Here is an 8,493-nt window from a genome sequence, read left to right as displayed (position 1 = left end):
TTTAAACTGTGGTGTTGGAGAAGACTCTTGAGAGTCCCTTGGACTGCAAGGAGATCCAACCAGTCCATTCTGAAGGAGATCCGCCCTGGGATTTCTTTGGAAGGAATGATGCTGAAGCTGAAACCCCAGTACTTTGGCCACCTCATGCGAACAGTTGACTCATTGGCAAAGACTCTGATGCTGGAAGGGATTGGGGGCAGGAAGAGAAAGGGGACAACAGAGGATGAGATGGCTGGATGGCATCACCAACTCGATGGACGTGAGTTTGAGTGAACTCTGGGAGATGGTGATGGACAGGGAGGCCTGGCATGCTGCGATTCATGGAGTCGCAAAGAGTCGGACACAACTGAGTGACTGAACTGAACTGAACTGAGGAGGCCTTACAAATAGCTGTGAAAAGAAGAGAAGCAAAAAGCAAAGGAGAAAAGGAAAGATATACCCATTTGAATGCAGAGTTCCAAAGAATAGCAAGGAGAGATAAGAAAGCCTTCCTCAGCGATCAATGCAAAGAAATAGAGGAAGACAACAGAATGGGAAAGACTAGAGATCTCTTCAAAAAAATTAGATATACCAAGGGAACATTTTATGCAAAGATGGGCTCAATAAAGGACAGAAATGGTATGGTCCTAACAGAAGCAGAAGATATTAAGAAGAGGTGGCAAGAATATACAGAAGGACTGTACAAAAAAGATCTTCATGACCCAGATAATCACAATGGTATGATCACTCACCTAGACCCAGACATCCTGGAATGTGAAGTCAAGTGGGCCTTAGGAAGCATCACTACAAACAAAGCTAGTGGAGGTGATGGAATTCCAGTTGAGCTATTCCAAATCCTGAAAGATGATGCTGTGAAAGTGCTGCACTCAATATGCCAGCAAATTTGGAAAACTCAGCAGTGGCCAGAGGACTGGAAAAGGTCCGTTTTCATTCCAATCCCAAAGAAAGGCAATGCCAAAGAATGCTCAAACTACTGCACAATTGCACTCATCTAACACGCTAGTAAAGTAATGCTCAAAATTCTCCAAGCCAGGCTTCAGCAATACATGAACCGTGAACTTCCAGATGTTCAAGCTGATTTTAGAAAAGGCAGAGGAACCAGAGATCAAACTGCCAACACCTTCTGGATCACTGAAAAAGCAAGAAAGTTCCAGGAAAACATCTATTTCTGCTTTACTGACTATGTCAAAGCCTTTGACTGTGTGGATCACAATAAACTGTGGAAAATTCTGAAAGAGATGGGAATACCAGACCACCTGACTTGCCTCCTGAGAAATCTGTATGCAGGTCAGGAAGCAACAGTTAAAACTGGACATGGAACAACAGACTGGTTCCAAATAGGAAAAGGAGTATGTCAAGGCTGTATATTGTCACCCTGCTTATTTAACCTATATGCAGAATACATCATGAGAAACGCTGGGCTGGATGAAGCACAAATTGGAATTAAGATTGCCAGGAGAAATATTAATAACCTCAGATATGCAGATGACATCACCCTTATGGCAGAAAGTGAAGAGGAACTAAAAAGCCTCTTGATGAAAGTGAAAGAGGAGAGTGAAAAAGTTGGCTTAAAGCTCAACATTCAGAAAACTAAGATCATGGCATCCAGTCCCATCACTTCATGGGAAATAGATGGGGAAACAGTGGAAACAGTAGCTGACTATTTTTCTGGGCTCCAAATCACTGCAGATGGTGATTGCAGCCATGAAATTAAAAGACACTTACTCCTTGAAAGAAAAGTTATAACCAACCTAGATAGCATATTCAAAAGCAGAGACATTACTTTACCAACAAAGGTCCATCTAGTCAAGGCTGTGGTTTTTCCAGTGGTCATGTATGGATATGAGAGTTGGACTGTGAAGAAAGCTGAGCATAGAAGAATTGGTGCTTTTGAACTGTGGTGTTGGAGAAGACTCTCGAGAGTCCCTTGGACTGCAAGGAGATCCAATCAGTCCATCCTAAAAGAGATCAGTCCTGGGTGTTCATTGGAAGGACTGATGTTGAAGCTGAGGCTCCAATACTTTGGCCATCTGATGCAAAGAGCTGACTCATTGGAAAAGACCCTGATTCTGGGAAAGACTGAGGGCAGGAGAAGGGGATGATAGAGGATGAGATGGTTGGGCGACATCCCCGACTCAATGGACATGGGTTTGGGTAAACTCCAGGAGCTGGTGATGGACAGGGAGGCCTGGCGTGCTGCGGTTCATGGGGTCGCAAAGAGTCGGACACAACTGAGCGATGAACTGAACTGAACGGAATAGAGACTTACTTATTAGCACAGGGAACTCTACTCAATATTCTGTAATGGCCTATATAGGAAAAGAATTCTAAAAAATAGTGGATATATGTGTTACTCACTGGAAAGACCCTGATGCTGGGAAAGATTGAAGGCAGGAGCAGAAGGGGACAACAGAGAATGAGATGGTTGAATGGCATCACTGATTCAATGGACATGCACTTGGGCAAATTCCTGGAGATGGTGAGGGACAGGTAAGCCTGGTATGCTGCAGTCCATGGGATTGGGAGGAGTTGGACATGACTTGGTGACTGAACAACAAACATGTATATATACATGTGTATGTGCAGATTCATGTTGATATATGGCAAACCAACACAATATTGTAAAGTAATTAGCCTCCAATTAAATAAATTTAAATTAAAAGAAAAAAGAAAAGAAAATGCACAACAGAAGAGCTGTAAGTTGGATCTGTATTCAGAACCTTATTGACCTCTAAGAGCCTGAAAAACAACCCCTCAGTAGCTCTGAGGGAACTGCTCTGAAGAGACAGGGAGAGAAGCCAGTGTATATGTGATCTTTGGATAGGGAATACAAAAAGTCAAGCACACATCTAAGTAAAATACCACTAGTCACCAGGAACAGATATTTCAGTTAATGATTTTAGTGCTTTTCTACGTGTGGAAAGATGCAAGAATCTGGGTTCCTTAAAATTCTCCTTAAGATATACATAACACTATCTAATGGGCCTGTTCTTCCAAAACACAGAGTACTTCATCCTATTTTTCACCCTGAATTCCTTTCGGGGTACACTGTCCATCCGTGACTGAAATGCTAAAGACTTAGTCCTTCTAGAACCGGATGGTAGGCAACATTCTTTGTTTTACAATATTCATTACTTAGTTAAAGCTAAGAAGAATCGAAATCTTGCTCCTGCAGACTTGGGCAAGGGCAATAAGAAGTTAGACAGTGCAGTAACACATGGAGACACATTTGCTCATGACTTTATAAACTCAGGTGAACTTTTTATTTAGCACTTAAAGCGCATGTCTTAAATATCTATAGTGGGGGCTTCCCTGGTGGTCCAGTGGTGGAGAATCCACCTTGCAACGCAAGGAAAACTGGTTCAGTCCCTGGTCCGGTAAGATTCCACACACCTCGAAGCAATTAAGCCCATGTGCCACAACTACTGAGCCAGCGCTCCGGAGCCCTTGAACTGCAACAATTGAACCCACGTGCTGCAACCACTGAAGTCCAAACACCTACAGCCTGTGCTCCACAAGAGAAGCCACCTCAATAAGAAACCTGCACGCCACAACCATGAGTAGCCCCAGCTTGCTGCAACTAGAGAAAGCCCACGCACAGCAGTAAGACCCACCGTAGCCAAAAAATCAAATGACTAAATAAATCTTTAAAATATATAAATCTATAGTGGGAATCAGCTGAAATTCTCCAAATACCATAACTGAAATTTAATAAGGAACATGATGGTTATGCTCAGATCTAGTCCATATTTCTCTACCTTCTGCATTTCTTTCTTTCCACCCTTACGTCCTATAACTCCAGTCCTATAGCTTACTTATTCATGTGGATATGTTCTTAATTGCAGTTACTTCAAATTCTATCAATTAGTTAAACATTTCTCAGTATCTAGTGAGTTAGAGGCAGTGTTAGGGGCTGTAAGAGATGAAACATGACTGTGAAAAGAGAGCAATTAGTGTCTGCAACATTGTGGTTTAGAAGCATGCCAGGGCCTTTAGTACATACCTTTATTATTATTATTTTCTTATTATTTATAAGTCTACAGTTCAGAACCTACAGAATACTCTGGGTACATGAATCAGATAGCATTTACCATAAATATGGAAACAGGGAGAGAAAGTCTGTGGTATAGGATGAGAGCATTGGCTCAAAATGTGGTATGTGAACCAAGACTGCAAGCTGTTACTTCAGTTGTGTCCAACTCTTTGAGACCCCATGGACTGCAGCCCACCAGGCTCCTCTGTCCATGAGATTCTCCAGGCAAGAATACGGGAGTGGGTTGTCATGCCCTCCTCCAGGGGATCTTCCCGACCCAGGGATGGAACCCGCCTCTCGTATGTCTCCCGCATTGGCAGGCGGGTTCTTTACCACTAGTGCCACCTGAGAAGCCACTAACACCAATACAAACAGTTAGTTCAAGTCTAGGTAATATATTAATATTTAAAAGCTCAATTGTACACTGAGACCCTAAATCTGGCATGGTAAATTCCCAGCTCAGGTGCCACCACCTGGCCCTGCCTCCCCCACACAAACATTCACAGCTGACTCTGGCTTTTATGCTCTGAAGGTTCTAACTCTTATCAGTGGGTCCCGGTTGTGTGTGCACTCAGTCGCGTCCGACTCGTTGTGACCCCATGGACCATAGCCCACCAGGCTTCTCTTTCCATGGAATTTTTCTAGGGAAGAATACTGGAGTGGGTTGCCATTTCCTCCTCCAAGGGATCTTCCCAACCCAGGGATCAAAGCTGCATCTCCCGCACTGGCAGGCAGATTCTTTACCATAAGCACCACCTGGATAGTGGCCTCAAAATCCCTGGCAGAACCCCTCCAGACCGTCATTATCAAATGACTACAGCAAGTATTCAACAGAGCTCTATTTGCCATCACTATCTCGAATGGAGAGCAGTTCCAGTCCCCCTACCTGGGAGTGAAGGGGTAGAGGCAGGGATGCCGAGAGCAAAGGATAAATGTGGGTGCTTAGCCATCAGTGCTTGGTCAACTGCTGTTACTGAATGCCTGGTACTTGCCAGGCAGAAGTCCCAATTTTCCTCTTAAACTGCAAAACCAAAAAAAGAAGTTGTAGAACTTGTACCCAGCACTTAACCTCTCTAGGGAGCTGTATTAGTTTCTTAGGACTGCCGTATCAAAGTCCCACAAACTGGTGGCTTAAAATCCCAGGAAAGTATTGTCTCACAGTTCTGAAGCTGGGAGTCTGAATCCAAAGTGTCAGAAAGACCTTGCTCCTGAAAAGGAGCATCCTGAAACCTGCAGACGGATGCTTCCTTACCTCTCTCCAACTTCCAGTCTTTGGGCGCTCTTTGGCATTTCTAGGCTTGCAGCCCATAACTCATATCTCTTCCTTTGTAGTTACGTGGAATTCTCCCTCTGGCTCTCTGTCTTCACGCAGCCATCTTCTTTTATAATGCAACTATCCTATTTCCAAATAAGGTCACATTCTGGAGTACCAAGGGTTAGGACTTCCACATGGCTTTTGGAGAACATGATTCAATCCATAACCAGGGCTCAACCAGAAAACCTCTTCACCCCCACCATTTTAAATAATGCAAAAAAAAAAAAAGCAATGGATAAGATACCAATTTAAAAAGCATCAGCCCTCAATGATCATGCTGCTGCTGCTGCTGCTGCTAAGTTGCTTTAGTCGTGTCCAACTCTGTGCAACCCCATAGACGGCAGCCCACCAGGCTCCCCCGTCCCTGGGATTCTCCAGGCAAGAACACTGGAGTGGGTTGCCATTTCCTCCAGTGCATGAAAGTGAAAAGTGAAAGTGAAGTCACTCAGTCGTGTCAGACCCCCAGCGACCCCATGGACTGCAGCCTACCAGGCTCCTCCGTCCATGGGATTTTCCAGGCAAGAGTACTGGAGTAGGGTGCCATTGCCTTCTCTGCAATGATCATGAGCCTCTGCTTAACAACTCTAGGGACCATGTAGTTACCAGCACCTGAAATTGATTCCCCCTATTGTGCCCAAATCGGCCCACTTGTAGCAATTCTCCCATGTGAGCTTGCAGGTGGCAGCCTCTGGGATATTTGAAGGAAAGTGTCCAAGTCCATGTAGTTTCTTTCACCAGCTCAGTGTCCCCACGTCCCTTCATCTTTCATCCTGACACCTTTATGGCTGCTCTGTCCCATGTGGACTCCAGTTGGTCTTCCTTCTTAAACTGTGATATAGTCACCAGGCAAAACACCCTGAAACGTGCAGGGTATACTGAAATGAATCACGTCCCTTGTTGAGAAACTGGAGGCATTTGCTCTCTTGTCAATGACTCGGAAAAAAGCCATCCGGTCTTCTTCTGTGTGTTCTGCCACTTGATGTCCCCCTCATCCTGAACGCATGCAGTTCTCCAAACTTCGAGAAAATCAAAGACAGTAAAAGTCTCTACCAATCAGAGCAAAGAATCTTCCAAAGTCCTCTCAGTATTCCTCCTCCCTGGGGACGTGACCTCACAGGAGAACAGCCAGAAGAGAGAAGGCTCTGGCTCCCAGCTCATGGGACGTGAAGAAGCTGAAGGCAAAAGGGGAGACACAGTGCTTGCCTGAGAGGGAGTCACTGACAGAGAAAGGGAAAAATGACGGGAACTTCAGAATGCAAAACAGAGATGGTAGACCTGGGAAGAAGAGGGCGATGGCTTACAGAGAGCCTCAGGGATGCACCCAGAGGTGCTCTGCCAGCACAGGAGGGGTCCTCGCGGGGACGTTGCAGAGTCTGGGAGGCGATGCCTCACATTCCTAATACAGTCGGTGGGATCAACAAAACTAGATCAAAGGGCACAAGAGCCCCATATCTGAACCTCCATAATCTGGATTCATCACTGGTAACCTTGAATACAGGCTTCCCAGGTGGCTCAGTGGTAAAGGATCCACCTGCCAATGCAGGAGACATGGGTTCGATCCTTGGGTCAGGAAGATCCCCTGGAGAAGGGAATGGCAATCCACTACAGTATTCTTGCCTGGAGAATCCCATGGACAGAGGAGCCTGGTGAGCTACAGTCAATGGGGTCGCAAAAGAGTCAGACAAGACTTAGCAACTAAAACAATAGCAACGACCTTGAATATACCGTTACTTGAAACTTCTACAAGGACCCATTTTGGATCACCTTAGCAGAAACAATGACCCGGGGCAAGAGTAGGAAGGAGAAGAGAACCCATCCGCCCCAGCAGAGCACCCTATCTCGTCCGTTGTGAGTATCAGAGATTATGTCAGAGCAGGCTGTGAGCTTCAAAGGGACCCACCCAGAAGGAACAACTCAACTAGAGAATGAGAGAATTCCTTTACCTTCTACCCAGAGTTATGCACATCAGTTCAGTCACTCACTCATGTCTGACTCTTGGCGACCCCATGGACTGCAGCACGCCAGGCCTCCCTTTCCATCACCAACTCCCAGAGCTTACTCAAACTTATGTCCATTGAGTCAGTGCTGCCATCCAACCATCTCATCCTCTGCCATCCCCTTCTCCTCCTGCCCTCAATCTTTCCCAGCATCAGAATCTTTTCAAATGAGTCAGTTCTTCACATCAGGTAGCCAAAGTATTGGAGTTTTAGCTTCAGCATCAGTCCTTCCAATGAATATTCAGGACTGATTTCCTTTAGGATGGACTGGTTGGTCTCCTTACAGTACAAGGGACTCCCCAGTCTCCAATCTAAGTTTTCTAGGGTTGAGATACAGATTTATTTGTTAATCTAAATATGAATATCTTCTCAGTGATTCCAATGACTTATTTAAGGAATTCGTTAATTGACACTGAATTGAGACATTGAATTAATTAACTCGAGTCATTAAGTTGACTCAGTGATCTAGAAGTTCCCAGCATCATTTAGCTAAGGAGTTTCTCAACCATAGAACTATTGATATTTGCCTCTCTTGATATCTGCCCTTTGTTGTGGGGTCGGGCACTGCAGGATGTCTAACAGCAGCCTTGTTCTCTACCCACTAGATGCCAGTAGCACTATCTTCAGTTGTGACCAAAAAAAAAAAACCATCTCCAGTCATTGCCAAGTGTCACCCACGGTCAAAATCATCCCCAGTTGAGAACCACTATACTGTCTTTAGGGGGCTTCCCAGGTGGCTCAGTGGTAAAGAACCTGCCTACCAGTGCAGGAGATGCAGAAGACGTGGGTTTAATCCCTGGGTCAGGAAGAGCCCCTGGAGTAGGAAATACCAGCTGGCTCCAGTATTCTTACTTGGAAAATTCCATGGACAGAAGAGCCTGGAGGGCCACAGTCCATGGGGTCCCAAAGAGTCAGACTGTGCAGGCATGCACACTATCTTTAACATTTCACAGAAGCCTAGAAAATTTGTGGCAAGAAAACTGTTAACACCAAGGAGAAATCAAGAAAATATACCTGAAATGTTTGTGGATGCAGGAGTCCATGCCTCCATTTTCCTGGGTATACAAACTGCACATTCTATGTGCTCAGTCACTCAGTCATGTTCGAGTCTGTGGCCGCATGGACTGTGGCCCACCAGGCTCCTCCGT

This window comes from Bos mutus, chromosome 9 (genome assembly GCF_027580195.1).
Source record: "Bos mutus isolate GX-2022 chromosome 9, NWIPB_WYAK_1.1, whole genome shotgun sequence".
Classification (NCBI taxonomy): Eukaryota; Metazoa; Chordata; class Mammalia; order Artiodactyla; family Bovidae; genus Bos; species Bos mutus.
This window is presented reverse-complemented; position numbering follows the sequence as displayed.